At 34.8% G+C, this 15,000-nt stretch overlaps 1 protein-coding gene and 1 pseudogene across 4 annotated transcripts in view; one reads left to right on the top strand and one right to left on the bottom strand.

Annotated features, from left to right (window-relative positions):
- LOC145276758 (proto-oncogene tyrosine-protein kinase receptor Ret-like) overlaps positions 1-15,000 on the bottom strand; it is a 648,944-nt gene that overhangs the window by 159,700 nt on the left and 474,244 nt on the right. The gene's annotated exons all lie outside the window — the stretch shown is intronic.
- LOC145277130 (5S ribosomal RNA) lies at positions 13,034-13,151 on the top strand (annotated as a pseudogene).

A 15,000-nucleotide genomic window follows, 5' to 3' on the forward strand; every position in this document is an offset into this window, starting at 1 on the left:
CGGTGTGTTCCAACTTCCTGTGTCTCGTTTTATACACCATTATCCAACAATTTTTCCCCAAGCGTGAAAGAGGGGGATAAATAAGGAAGGAGATAAATACATATTAAATACAAAGAGACGTGTCATTGTTTTATAAATCCTGATGTCGAGTTTGTTTGACATCTTGCACCCGTCTACCCCGATTGCTTTAACACTGCTGAGATTTTCTAACCACCCGTGAACTTGATGCGAGTTGATGTGCACTGGCATTTTGAAACGAAAATATCATCAACTCGATTTTATTTGTCTCCTCCCGAGGATAATGAAATACGGGTAAACGGCTTTTGTTGGGAACTCAAGATTCCCCCCCCCCCCAAGTTTTCTATCATTATGTCACAGCACCTCTCATGATTCTGTCATCAGAACTAATTGCTCTAGCTGTGCGAAGACGACGTGAATCAGCAAAATAATCGGCAAACTCCTTAGCTCAAAGCATCTTCTAAATATTTCGAATAAATACGAAGGTAGTTTATCCTGTGCCTTGAGTTTCCGAAAGTATCCATCCGAACATTGACGGAGATTTTCCTTACGTCTGTATACATCAAACGACTTTTATATAATAATAAAGATATGCATGATAAAGACAGACCAAAACTGTCAGCTTAGACAGTGCCGCAAAGCAATGAAGGCAGATGTAGAGTGAACTAAATGAGGCAGACAGGAAAATGGAAAGGGCATGAACATAACAGAAACAAAATGTTTGAAAAATATTGACTTAATTTGGTTTAATTTATATAGTTTTCGTCTTTCCTATTTGTAAATATGATAATAATAATTCAAAAACCGATTTTTATCTATTAAAAGATTTTAAAATTATCGTAAATCGTTAATCTCCTAAAATAACAATGTTAAAACCTAATGATACGAATGGCCAAAATTACTAGACGGATGCGTCCTGACGTAATAATGGTAACATAGTCTTAAACCATAATCCCAGCACTAAATTTTTAGCGTATTCTAAAGCGTCTAAGAATAAATAAAGGAATAATTAATTCTTGTTGTAGTTAACGTTAATTTAAGCCTTTTTTTGTAGTTGATTGAAATTAATACCGATGCAATGATTTTTAATCTAAGAAATTAAAAAAAAAAAAAACATGGAATTTGTATTAATCTTTGGAAGTAATCAAATTAAAATCAAAACGTAAAATTTAAACCTCATTATTTGATTATGAAACAAAAATTATGCCATAAGTACATTGAATAGCGTTGCTCCAAAAGTGATATTCTCGAGGGAACACCCTGCTTCGAAAAGTTTCTCGAACTGGCCTTTACCTCTGACCTTAAATGGAATAATTACATTAAATCTTTTGCTAAGGACAATGAAAAATCACTGAATAATTGTACAGCTCCAGAGAAAGCTCACTTTCGACGCAATTCTCTATCTGCCTAAAAACAAAATACATCCTAAAATCTAGAATAAATAAGCCTAGAGATGAGCTGCCCAAACCATCCTTTTCGGACTCTATAGGGTTAAAAAAAAATTCACAACAAGCATCATCTAGCGACCACCACTGTCACGAATCTCACTCTATTGGTACCTAAAGCTAAGCGCAAATTCCATAAATCATTCGTAGACCTATCAGCCTATGCCACACTATACCACAGATTAGCTTTTCAGCTCACTATACATGATTGCTGTCAAGTTATTATATATAAAAACGATCTTGTTTAGCCACAGCCTTAGATAATCAAATTCTACTCAATTCCCACTACTAGCAATCATTACGCTGTTATTTCAAATTTTATTACGCTCATTAACCCTTATACTCAAATGACATTCGAGTTCCATGTAAAAAAAAAAAACTTTTGAAAATATAAATATTAATATATAAGGAGCCTTAAATAAGTTTCCAGACTGTTTTCGTATGGGCACTTTTATTTCTAATACACGCATGAAATTCTAGTCCCCTTCGAAGTAGCCTAATTTGGCTGCAATACACTTATTGCACCGTTCCAACAACTTCTGGGCGGCCATATGGAAGTTCTCTTGCGTGAGCGTGTCAATGACCCCCATGACTGCCTCTTTCATCTCGTCAGTTGGATCATAACGACAACCTACAAGGTTTTCATTGAATTTAGGGAATAATCAAACGTCACTGCGAAATCGTCCTGCTGTCATAACCATTTTTTTTCTTTCTGATTTTCTCCGAGCACCCTTGGGACAAAATTGCGTAAATCCTCTGCATCTTCAGCTACTCGCGAATAATTGAGTGTACAGTTCCCACACGGACATCAAACTGTGCACTTATTGTCTCTATAAACACACGACAGTTCTCATCATGAAATTCTTTATTTGGCCAATCAACTCTGGTGTTTTGACTTATTTACTCCTTCCACACCTCTCACCACCTCTCGCAGCAGTCCTGGAATCTCTGATGCCACTCTGAAACTGGTCCGTGATTCATGCATGATTGTCTAAAAGCAGTCTAAAGCATTCCATACGTTTTAGTGGAATTTTGTCCAAGTTTAAAACAAAATTTTATTGCATATCGTTCTTCTAAAGTGTCCTCACGTCCAGATTGCATTTTTAAAATTCACCAGCTGTGGCAATCAAGCTTTTGTAGAATGTATCCCAATTCCTGCTGTAGCTGTTCATTTGAACCTAAAATCATAAAAATTGGTCAATCATTTCATAAGATGAATAGCAATAACATAATGACTTTTCAAGAGCATACGACAATTTTAAATGCATGTAAAAACAGTCTGGAAACTTATTAAAGACACCTTGTATATCTCTATTCCGACGCCACACATTGAAAGTAGTCCATTTAGATAAAAATTGACTTCATTAATAACTTATGAATTAATTGTAAATGAAACTACCAAATTAATAGGAAATTCAATTAAAATAAACTTTTTAAAGTACTTCAAAAATATTTCTGAATAATTACTTAATAATATTTTATTTGTTCAATTTTTTTTCTGTTGGATTTATTACAAGCGATATTAGAGAAATAATCGGTGAAATTGAATGCATTGTAACAAGAATCGCATGAGTTACTTCCCTTCCATCTAATTGTTGGAAGCCATCTTGGCGAAGTGACGCTCTATTCATGCTTTGACGAGTTATTGATTTTTTTTTTCGTTAGTTTTAATTTTTCGTGCGCTCAATCCAATTTCTCTGCTTCTGCAATGGACGATACTGTAATTTCTTTGTCGTAAACTTATTCGTTCATAAAATTCATTAAACCATAATCACTAGAATATTATTCGTTTCCTGCAACTATTTTTTTATATATTAAAAAAAGGAACATTTGTAGTTAACCCCGTAAAAAAAAAAAAAAAAAAAAAAAAACAATTCGGAAAAGACGAGTGGAGAAGTCTAGGATAATTGGTAGATAGGTATATGGCATTTTCATTGTTCATTTTATATTATTATTCTTATTATGAAAGAGGTAACACACACACACACGCACACACACTCTCTCTGTCTTCCTCTCTCTCTCTCTCTATCCCTCTCTATCTCTCTCACATACATGTTCTTAGTTTAACATAACATAAGGTTTAATACAGACTTGATCTCCTAAACCTTTTTTACAAGACCCGAAAGCCACTCGAGGATAAGGGCTAAGAATGTAAGGTGGTAGTGTAGTAATCCTTAATGGTGTTAATTGGGTAGAATTTGATTATTTAACGGGGACGGTTCAACAAGAATTTGTTTTATATTGGGGTTGAAGGCTACTATATTGTAATCGACCGAGAAGCAGGCCAGTGGAACAGTGTTCCACAGGCGTTCAGTTCGAGGAAAGAAGGTTTGTTCATTAAATCTGCGTTTAGATTTGGGCACAGATAGTGTGGGGAAATTGTTTATAGTGGTTCTAGCTAGTCGAGTGTTTTTTGTGAAAATTTGGCATGGGGAAACTATAGTTTGGAGCTTAGATGAGCCTATATAAATATTCAACAAATACTAATAATATATATTAAGTAAAGGAAACTCCGAACTACATGAAACAAAAACGAATGACTGTTTTCAACCCATGCGCCACACATTCTGAAGCCTTTTACTTGCGACGGAATTCGGCGTTGTGCTCCTCCCGGTTCATTCGCCGTTACTAAAGGATTCCCGGATTGTTTCTTTCACTCCGCTTAGCGATATGGTTAAGTTTAGTGAGCCGAGGGCGGCGTTTTTTTTATTTTTCGCGTTTTGCCTTGCTAGAGAGAGGAGAGAAATCTCGATCGGCCGCGTGTCGGCTGGCCGATAGTTCGCCCGTCCGACCATTTACCCGTCGAGGCGGCCGCCTTTTTACACGAAAAATCCGTGCTCGTCACGCTGATGAAGACGTCGTCTTCGTTGTTTGCCGACCGACCGAGCCTTTATTAACAAAACGAGCAGGGGGTGCTTTCGTCGACAGCCGGAAGAGTAATTGCAATAAAATCAAAGATGGCATATTATGAAACAGAATCGCAATTATTCTTCCGATCTTTTTGGATGTATGTAAGCATGGCCATATTTTTTTAAAAGTTAATGAGTTCTTATTCTTCTGATGAGTCAGGGCGGAAAATATTTAAAAAAATTATATAGTAATCATATGAATGTTTCTGCGCTACGAAACAGATGCTGTGAAGAATTGAATTTTAACATGCTATAAGTAATAAACTGTAAGATGGAAAACATTTTGGAATTTGGAATATTTCGTTTTTGTCATTTATTTGTACATGCTCTGTAGTAACATCGAGCTTCATTAATAAAAGGATTGGTATTAATAAAAAAGGAAATATAATTGAATAAGCATATACCACCGATGAACACATATATACATACATACTAGATAAAATCTCAACAACAATTAATTAGTACTATTACCTATGAAACCATTAATTATATTTTAAAGTCTGAGCATAATACCAACTTTCTCCTGTGACGCTAACTAGTTTTTGTGTCAATTTTTACATAAAGACATCGTCAGGAAAATCGAAAACACAAATAAGTATAATTAACAATTTAACATTGTTTTCTTAACTGAAAAAAATGCTGCCTAAGAACACATTCAGTCCCTTTAAAAACTGGGGTCCTCTCGTTGAACACTGTATGTTGAAATGAAAAACAGTCAGTCACTTACGCCACGTGCGTAGATCGTCTTGCTAAAATCATCTGCTCACTCTAGACTTACTCGAATGATACTTACGCTTCATAAATGTTAATTTCAACTAAGTTCACGCCAACCGAGGGGTATGTTCCTTGCTAATGGAGTCAAAGATCCCTCTTTATTTCAATCATCCAGAGGAAGTCTGGAATTAAAGACGAAACGTTGATGAACACATAACTCGGTTTCTTGCTTTTTATTTGTTTCTCTCTCTATCTCTCTCTCTCTCTCTAGAGAGAGAGAGAGAGAGAGAGAGAGAACGAGAGAGTGTAATAATTATATATTTGTAAATAATTATTACTATATATTATTTATTACTATATATATTACGGGAAATAAGAACTCTGTATACCTGAGCTCCTATCCTTAACCCCCATATTGTCATTTTTATATTATTGTATTTCATCCTAAAAATTCGTAAGAAATTGTGTTTGTTGTTTATCGATGAGATTAAAAAAATCATACAAACGTTTTATTCCTTGTAAAATTTTACTTGACAAAAAATGTATTTCATCTTGGTTAAGGTTTTAGTTGTCAACTTCATACTCGATAAGCAGTAATTTAAATTAATAATTAAACCATAGTTACGTCAGATAGAATTGCAAGAAAGTGTAAATCCCTGATATCGATACAATTACTTATTCCGATTTCGATTCGTTTAAAATTTTTAAATATAGAGTTGTTTTTATTAGGGGGGATCTGATTACAGCAAACACCTATTTAATACGTGGACATATCTTTACAAACGTAAAAATAGGTGTAATTCGTAGATTTTACTTTTACTAGTTGTTGAAAATCAATAAATATTTATCAGTTCATCACTAAAACAGGTTGTGGAAATTTAAGTTTTAAACCTAAACAAAGAAATATAAACAACAAAAAGAATTGTGTTGACCACAGGAAAACAAGCACAAAATTTACCGATTCCAATAACGATTTCGACCCCCCTTAATTTTCGATTTTAAAAAATTTTTAATTTTTAAAAATTTCTTATTTTTAAAAATTTCTGATTTTTAAAAATTTCTGATTTTTAAAATTTCCGATTTTTAAAAATTTCTGATTCCAATTAATGGTCTAGATTTTTAAAGGATAAGCGTTGTCCATTTTATGCTGACTATGTATCTTGCAATTGTTAGTCTATCAGGTATTGTGCCTAAGTACAGTATATCCAAAACGTCACTGAAGCGTTGAAAATCTTTGTCATTTTACCAATAATGATTATTTATTGTCGTTTTCAAATATTTTACAAATAATATTTTCAAAATTAATTATAGATAAATATAGCATTAAACAACGTACGCAAGTTGCGAAATTGTTTTACAAAAATCAGGAGTGAATTGTTTTGAATCAAAGAACTTATCGACGGCATTTTCATGTAAGAGGTATCCCAAGTCCCAACGCAATTCGAAATAATGTGCGCCGATTTGAAGACCAAGGAGTTATATTTGATCTTTCCCTAGCTGGCAGACCTCGAAACGTCATCACAAATAAAAATAGGGAAAGAGTGCGAGAGAGCGTAGAGCAGCATCCTGAAACATCGATTCGACGACGTTCCGTACAACTTGGGATATGTCGAAGCTCACTGCACAATATTCTGCACAGATTAAAACTGTTTCCTTATAAAGTGCTGCTTGTCTTACACTCGAAGTCTGAAAATTTTAAACAAGGGTTCAATATGCAGTTCAAATACAAGAACTTGTCCGAAATCACTCCAATTTTATGCAAAAGTTGATTATGCCAGGGGAAGCCCTTTTCATTTGAATGGATACGTTAACAAACTAAATTACTAAATTTGGGGTCCTGAAAATCCAAGGGTAAGTCATCAAAAGCAGTTGTTTCCTATAAAGTGCTCTCTATTGTGTGCAGTATCGGAGGAGAAAATTATTGAACCGTATTTTTTTGAAGATTAAGACGAAAATGCTGTCACTGTCACTAACGAGAGATACCGGACTATGATTACAGGCTTCCTGTGCCAACAAATTCCAAATAGCTCCAGATTATTGTTCCAAGAAGATGGGGTAATATTAAGAATTGATTATATAATTTGAAATTGAATTAAAAATATTAAAACTGCAATATTTTAAGTTATAAATTTATTATATACTTTACTAGAATATATTGTCCTTTTCTTTTCGACTTTTAACAACTAGGCCTTTACTTTTCCATGTTTAAGATTAACCATATTACTTTTCCATGCTCGCATTTTTCTATTGTAATCCATGATTTTTACAGGCTTCCAATAAATTCACCTTTTCTTTGTTTAATTTCAGTCTTATTTTTTTGCCCCATAAGCAAAACACACACATATGTAATAACAATGTACGACACTCGTCTACTTTAATAAAATTCACCCAATTATCCCCCTTTCATCCTTTCATTCTGTCTTACAGACCGTGTCGCTAACTCTTCAGCCAATTGTCATAATAAATTTCTGTGCGCCAATTAAATTTCTGCCTAAATACTCTATGCGTCAAACTCTTTAGATTTCATAGAAAGCAACGGACATGACACGATTATTATAATTTCTAAGCCATGATTTTTTCTTGTCTAATACAATGGGAAGTGACAGAAATGATCAGTTAATATCCTGTTGGCGCAAACCATGTGTTATCCTTGCAATCATTCGGAGCATGCGATGAATACTGAGGCAAAACGATACAAATCGTATGTTGTCGTTCTATCGAAAACATTATTAGGTTTTCATTTTGTCATTGTGAGAAAAAATGTACATCTTTCTTTTTCTTTAATATGATGCCCGTAAAGATGTAGCCCCAAATTCTGAAACTATAGTTTATATATATATATATATATATATATATATATATATATATATATATATATATATATATATATACATATACATATAATTATTTCGACAGTCTCACCGTGACGCAGTTCACAAGAGCCATGAATGAAAGTTAACAAGCCGGAAGTCAAAGACTCAAGTTTCGCCCTCCTTTTGGGTTCATCAGCTAGACACATCCGAATTAGGGATTTGAAACCCGAACCTCAATCATGCGAGGCGAGCACTCTACCAATTTAGCAAAGATGCTACACATACAAGAGAGCATATCAACTGAGACAGATCAAGCAAACCGCAGTGAAATTTGACGGTGGATTGAACCTACCTCGTACCGAACAAGGGACGTGGTCATCGCAACCAGCTCTAACTCTCATTTTGGGCTCTTCAGCATAAAATGAGGGCGAAACTCGAGTCTTAGACATCCGGTTTGTTAGTTGTCATGGGCTGCGACATTATCTGGCTGTTGAAATACTTATATATTCTCTCACTTTCTGAAAATTATATTACTGATTGCTCGCTAAGTTAGCGTGTCGTGTTATCGATATTGCTGATTGCACGCTAGGGTAGCATGTCGTCATTATTGTGAAAAAGTCCTACTTGTGAGACGTCGGCTTGTGTTATAGTTGGTTGCGATTACCACGTCCCTTGTGCAGTATCAGGTAGGTTTAATCCACTGTCGGATTTTGCTAAATCTGCGTCAGTTGATAGACTTTCTTGTATGTTTGCTCAGTTGATAAAGTTCTTGCCTCACATGCAAGCGGCTCGGGTTTCAAATCCGAAATTTGGAGGTGTCTCACTGATGAGTCTAAAATGAAGGCTAAACTCGAGTCTTAGACTTCCGGTTTATTCGTTGTCATGGCTCTTGTGAGCTGCGGTATTGTCTGTTTGTGAAACTAATTATATATTCTCTCACATTCTGAATATGTATATATAGAGAGAGAGGGGGAGGGAGAAAGAGAGGGAGAGAGAGAGAGAGCTGCAGGGAAAGAGAAAATGACCTTGTCTGTGTTCGAAAAATACTCTAACAAACTTTACTCTTAATATTTGGTCTCCATACTTGAAATTATATATATATATATATATATATATATATATATATAATAAATTCCACAGCCAAACAACGTCGCAGCCCACAAGAGCCATGACAGTCAAAGAACCGGATATCCAAGACTCGATTTTCGCCCTCATTTGGACTCATCAGTTAGACACATCCGAACTCAGGATTCGAAACCCGAAGCTCTTGCATGCAAGGCAAGTACTCTACCAACTGAGCAAACACCCTGCATACAAGAATTTCTATTAACCAACACAGATCAAGCAAACCGCGCCGAAATCCGACTGTGAAATGAACCTACTTCTTCTCAACAAAGGACGCGGTCATCCAACCAGCAAATAACCCCAAGCCGATGTCTCACAAGTAGGAGTTTTAACTCGAAAGGACGATGCCATCCAGCAATGCTAACCAAGCGAGCAACTTATGATATGATTTTCAGAATGTGAGAGATTGTATATATAATAAATTCCACAGGCAAACAACGTCGCAGCCAACAAGAGCCATGACAGTCAAAGAACCGGAAGTCCAAGACTCGAGTTTCGCCCTCATTTGGAAATAAGACAGATAATATATATATATATATATATATATATATATATAATGCTGATAAGACAGATAATATATATATATATATATATATATATATATATATATATATATATATATATATATAATGCTGGACGTCTGTGTGTGTTTCTCGTCACGAATAGGCTCCTATATGGTTGATTATTATAGAAAACTGATCACATATAATGATAGAAGATGATGTATCGAGACACAGGAATGGGTATGTTTGATCTGGCATAATGATGATTTATTAATGTTGTGGGGTCTGCTTACGCGCCTGGTCCACAAAGTATGCAAATGAAAAAATTGAAAATTAAAAAAAAAAAAACGTTTACAAGTGTTTTTGATATAGATGTACATAATAATACTTCGATAAGTATGTTTTAACTTAATTAGTGATGGTATAATAAAATTGTGGGGTCTGCGTTCGCGTCTGGCCTCCATAGAATGGAAACAGGCACACACTTTAATAAAGACTTATTATATCTATCTGTGTAAGAATACTTTAATAATTGTATTTCAGTTTGAAGAAATATGGTATAATAAAATTATGGGGTATTCGTTCGCGCCTGTCCTCCATGAAATGGAAATATGTCACTAAGTTTAACAAGGTTTTTTAATATAGATCCACAGAATATCGTGATAAGTGTTTCAGTGTGAACAGGTATGGTATAATAAATTATGGGGTTTATCTATTTTATTTTTACTTTCATCATATTTTGCTTTGGTTTTGATACCCCCAAATTCGAAGCTATCTTTTTACAACCTTGAACCCAGTCAACGACTGGTACTTTTGCTAGTATATATATATATATATATATATATATATATATATATATATATATATATATATATATATATATATTTAAGTGAACGGGTCTGTGTGTGTGTGCGTGGTGTTTGTATTTATTTCACTGCCACATAACTCTGTCAATTTTAAGTCTACAGATTCGAAATTTGATATGCAGAGTACTGAGATTTGGGAAAATCTTTATAATTCGTTTTCGGCCAGAAATTTGGCTCTTAAGGGGTCAAGGTTCAACGATTTGAACTTTGAGCACTCTCCTAAACATCCTCCGCCAATTTTGGGTATAAGCAATATAAAATTTAGATATAGGTTCCTTGGACATGGATCTAACTTAATAACAATTTATATATATATATATATATATATATATATATATATATATATATAATATATATATATATATGTATGTATATATATATATATATATATATACTATCAATCCACCCGGCGTTACCTGGTCGTTACATACGCTTAAATAATGTATTTTTATTCATGCAGATATCGTATTTATTATTATTATAGATCCAATCCTCTATTGATTATTTTATTGTACCCAATATTTATATACGATTTCAGAATTTTAAAAATATGTATGGCTTAGGCACTATCAGCAAGAAGAAAAACAATAAAAGTTAGTGCTCAAGCCACAGTCGTACTCTTTGAGCTATCGTTAGATGGATAGGAAACCCTTAAAATGTAACCGACTATCATGGGATGTGTATCTGCGCATGCGCAAAAAGAACACTATTAAGTTCCAATATTATTTCATTCTGACGATTAGCACTTACTTATTCCGGGTAAATACCAAATCGAATTTGTTCCACATGTTCTAATTTCCTATAGATCAAGTTTCGAATCTGTGCACCAAAAATTGACGGAGCAGTTTTGTAGAGATCGTTTCTTAGACAGACAGACAGACAGACAGACAGACAGATAAGGTCACTTCTATAGAAACAAATATATATAATGTTTTATATATATATATATATATATATATATATATATACAATGTTTCAAAAATAAAAAAAAAAATGAATTTTAACGGTGATAAATGCTACTAATACTACTAACTGATGGAATAATAATATACAATGCCTCCGTTCGAAAGACAAATGATACTCCATGTAGGAGCAGCTGCGCGTGTAATTGTGAAGCAAGGGTTACGCAATTCTCAACCACACTTCCCCTGAATCAGCAGTTTGAGTCCAGTGACAAGGAGAAGTCCAGGACGACTGGAAACAATGCCGAGATAAGCGGAGAGCACATACAATGCCTGAAAGTCTCAAATGGTCACCCATCTAGTACTGACCAGGTTCAACGAAATAATAATAATAATAATAATAATAATAATAATAATAATAATAATTAGAAGAAAAAGAAGAAGAAGAAGAAGAAGAAATGCAAAAGCCGAAATCTTAAAAAATATTTTTTGAATGCGTAACACATCCTATTAAAAACAATGACAATAATAGTAATACTTGTAGGAGCGCTAGGAACAATACCGACAAACTTGTTATAAAACATGAGAGAGATAGGAATCAGATGGATAGCTGGGAAGATACAACGGATAACAATACCGAAAACGGCTGAAATATTAAGGAAAACCTTGAATGTGGAGACTGACAGACATGAGCTACAAACCCAAGCCGCACATATAGAAACTACTACAGATATAAAACACGAAGGAGCATCACATTACTCTCCCCTGCGCTCCTACACCTCTGCCTCCATTTTTCTTTCTTTCTTTCTTTTTTGTGTGTATACCATCATAAACTGGCTTCGCATTAAATAAAGTAGGGGCGTCAAGGAGGATAGAAACAACGAGGAGAGAAAGCACTAGCCAGACCTCTGCTGGATGAGTGCAAAGAGAACTGGGATCTTGGAGATGCTTATTGCCACCGAAATTCTACTACCAACATGAAATCATTGGTAAACGGTTGTTGCGATGACGCACATTCATCTGCAAGAGTTATCGAAAGAGGTGGAACTTACTGGAAATATGGGGAAATTTTTTTATCTCTCAGACTCCAGAGAACGTCACAAGTTGTCCTCACAGAGAAATCTTTGATGATGGCCTGTATGACAACTCTTAGTGAGTAAATAAATAAATAAATAAATAATAATAATAATAATAATAATAATAATAATAATAATAATAATAATAATAATAATAATAATAATTGTCAGGGAGGAAGCAAAGACCGAGGAATGAGCAATGACCAGACCTCCGCTGTATAAATGCGAAGAGAACTGGAACCTTGAGGAGGGTTATTGCCACTCAAATTCTAGTGAAGACCAATGGCCGCTGCCAACGGGTAATCAATGGCAAGCAGCTGTTGCGATAATGCAAATTTATCGGGAAATGTTATCGAAAGAGAGTACTGGGAATCTGGGAAGACTTGTTGTCACTCAACTTCTAAGGAACACCACAGGCTGTTTTCAATGAGGTATTTGATGACCTGTGTGAAAGTTCGTTGTGAGCTAATAATAATACAAAATGACAACGATGAATCATGGCGCATTGAAATCCAAAAAAGAAAGACTTCAAACTAGATCATATTTATATGTATAAAACATTTACTGAATTAATTCGTTTTGCTATCACAGTGGAAAACGTTTTCTTTTCTTCCTACACCAGCCTAATACCGGGCGGAATTTTCATGAATAGATCTTGATTCATATACGGTATAATCATGTTGACACACCGGTTCCCGTTAGATTACCAAAGTTAAGCAACATTGAGCCTGGTTAATACTAAAATGGGTGACCATTTGGGAACACTAGATGTTGTATGTGCTCTCATCTTATCTTAGCATTGTTTTAAGCCGTCTAGCTCTTCTCCTTGCCAGTCCAGATCAAGCAGTTCCTATTAAGAAAAGGTAGGGTTGTGATTGCGCAACACTTGCCTCACAATTACACGTGCACATATCCTTACAGGGGATATCCATTGTCTCTTGAGACTGAACGGAAGCATCGGAAATTTGATTCCAAGATCTTCCGAAATTTGGAACACATTATCACGAAACTGCTTCGATCGAGACTTCAACATAGTCGTCTTAAATTGTTACGCATGAACTGTGTTCGTTACAGTTAAAACCTCTCGAACTCACATGCTTTCCGGCACCGACGCAAAGGAACAAACAAATAAAAAGAGAAAGAAACAAAAATCTAACTCGGCTCTTTTTTCTGTTTTAGGAAAATGCATTACTTTCCAAATAATGTCTGATTTGTTGGCTTTACTGTTCATTTTGTCTGCCAGAAGATTGAAAAAAAAAAACCCTGCCGCACCGATACCAGGTTAAAAGTCCATTTTCCCCGACGCGCACTTTGTTTCTCTGCTGACCAGGTGCCTTTTTATTTCTTTTTCTTGTGGCGCAAGCAGCGCACACTTGCTAATTTGCATAGTACTCAAACAGTCGCAGCTGTTAATACATTTTCTGGCTATTCTTACACGCGTCCATACGCGCTGTTACACAAATCCAATGTTATAAAAGATTATTAAACTTTGTTTATTTCATTAATCATTTTAAATCCTCTCGAGATATTCGTCATCATAAAGTTGGCAATCCACCATCTATATTAACAGTTATCATCGAGTTGCTTTTAGCTTTTATATTTGACGAGGTATTAATTAAATAGTACACTGTTTTCTTTTACCGGATCGAATTCGATATTTTTCGTCTGATTTAGATATCCTGAACATCGCGATTAATTTTATTACGTTAAAGGAAATATTATAACATGTTCGTTTAAGTTCGACATTGAGTTGAAGGAAAAAAAACTAGAGGAGGTATATTTATTTGTCGCCATAATTAAATCCAAAGCTAACAAGTGCAATAATAATAGTCGTGAATGACATGGCACTATTTTCGCAACCCTGTTGGGATTTCTTTTTTCTGTGCGGGTACGATGAGTTAATTTTGCAACAAACACAAATTCTGACGAACACAGGTATTAAGCAAAACCTTTTGAGTGGCTCCGAGTCGAAAGGCAAAATAAATATGTTGTACCGGAAGTTTCGATAAACAAGGCCACTTATTCGATTGTAGCTTAATTGCAAGAATCCTTATCAGCGGACATTTTTCTTTTTGCTGATGCGATTTTTATTCCTATGCGCCCCCTCCTTGTTATCTCATTTATTTTCTGGATTTCTGTCATAAAAGCGCTTAGAGAGAAGATCGATTTACACACTAGGAAGCAGAAAAATTGCTGGATTATCACCAAATGCACTATGAAAACCTACATTAAGAATAATTATAAGTATAATATAAGTATATATCAATGAACAGTGCCTCTTTTGTGAGAGCTGGGGCTTCTACATTAATAAACCTTATACCTAACTTGTAATTGTGTTCGCGGGGAGGCGAGAAAGAAAGGCGTTATTATTGAAAAACCCGACAGCTTCTATTGTCAATCAGGTATGATTCGACCTGAGAGTGAAAGTTGTTTATAAGATTCAAACAAGTCAAAACGATCTGAATTGAAAAGGTCGAACCCAAAAGAACTCATCATCGAGGCACTCAAAACAAAACAATGTTCACGCGTTATAAATGAATCCCCCTCTCTCTCTATCTCTCTTTCGCTCTTGTTTCAATGAAGAAAGAGAGAACTGAATATGATTGTATCATTTTAAACAGTTGATACT

Source organism: Euprymna scolopes, chromosome 5 (genome assembly GCF_053919585.1).
Source record: "Euprymna scolopes isolate OS-2025 chromosome 5, ASM5391958v1, whole genome shotgun sequence".
In the NCBI taxonomy this organism is placed as follows: Eukaryota; Metazoa; Mollusca; class Cephalopoda; order Sepiida; family Sepiolidae; genus Euprymna; species Euprymna scolopes.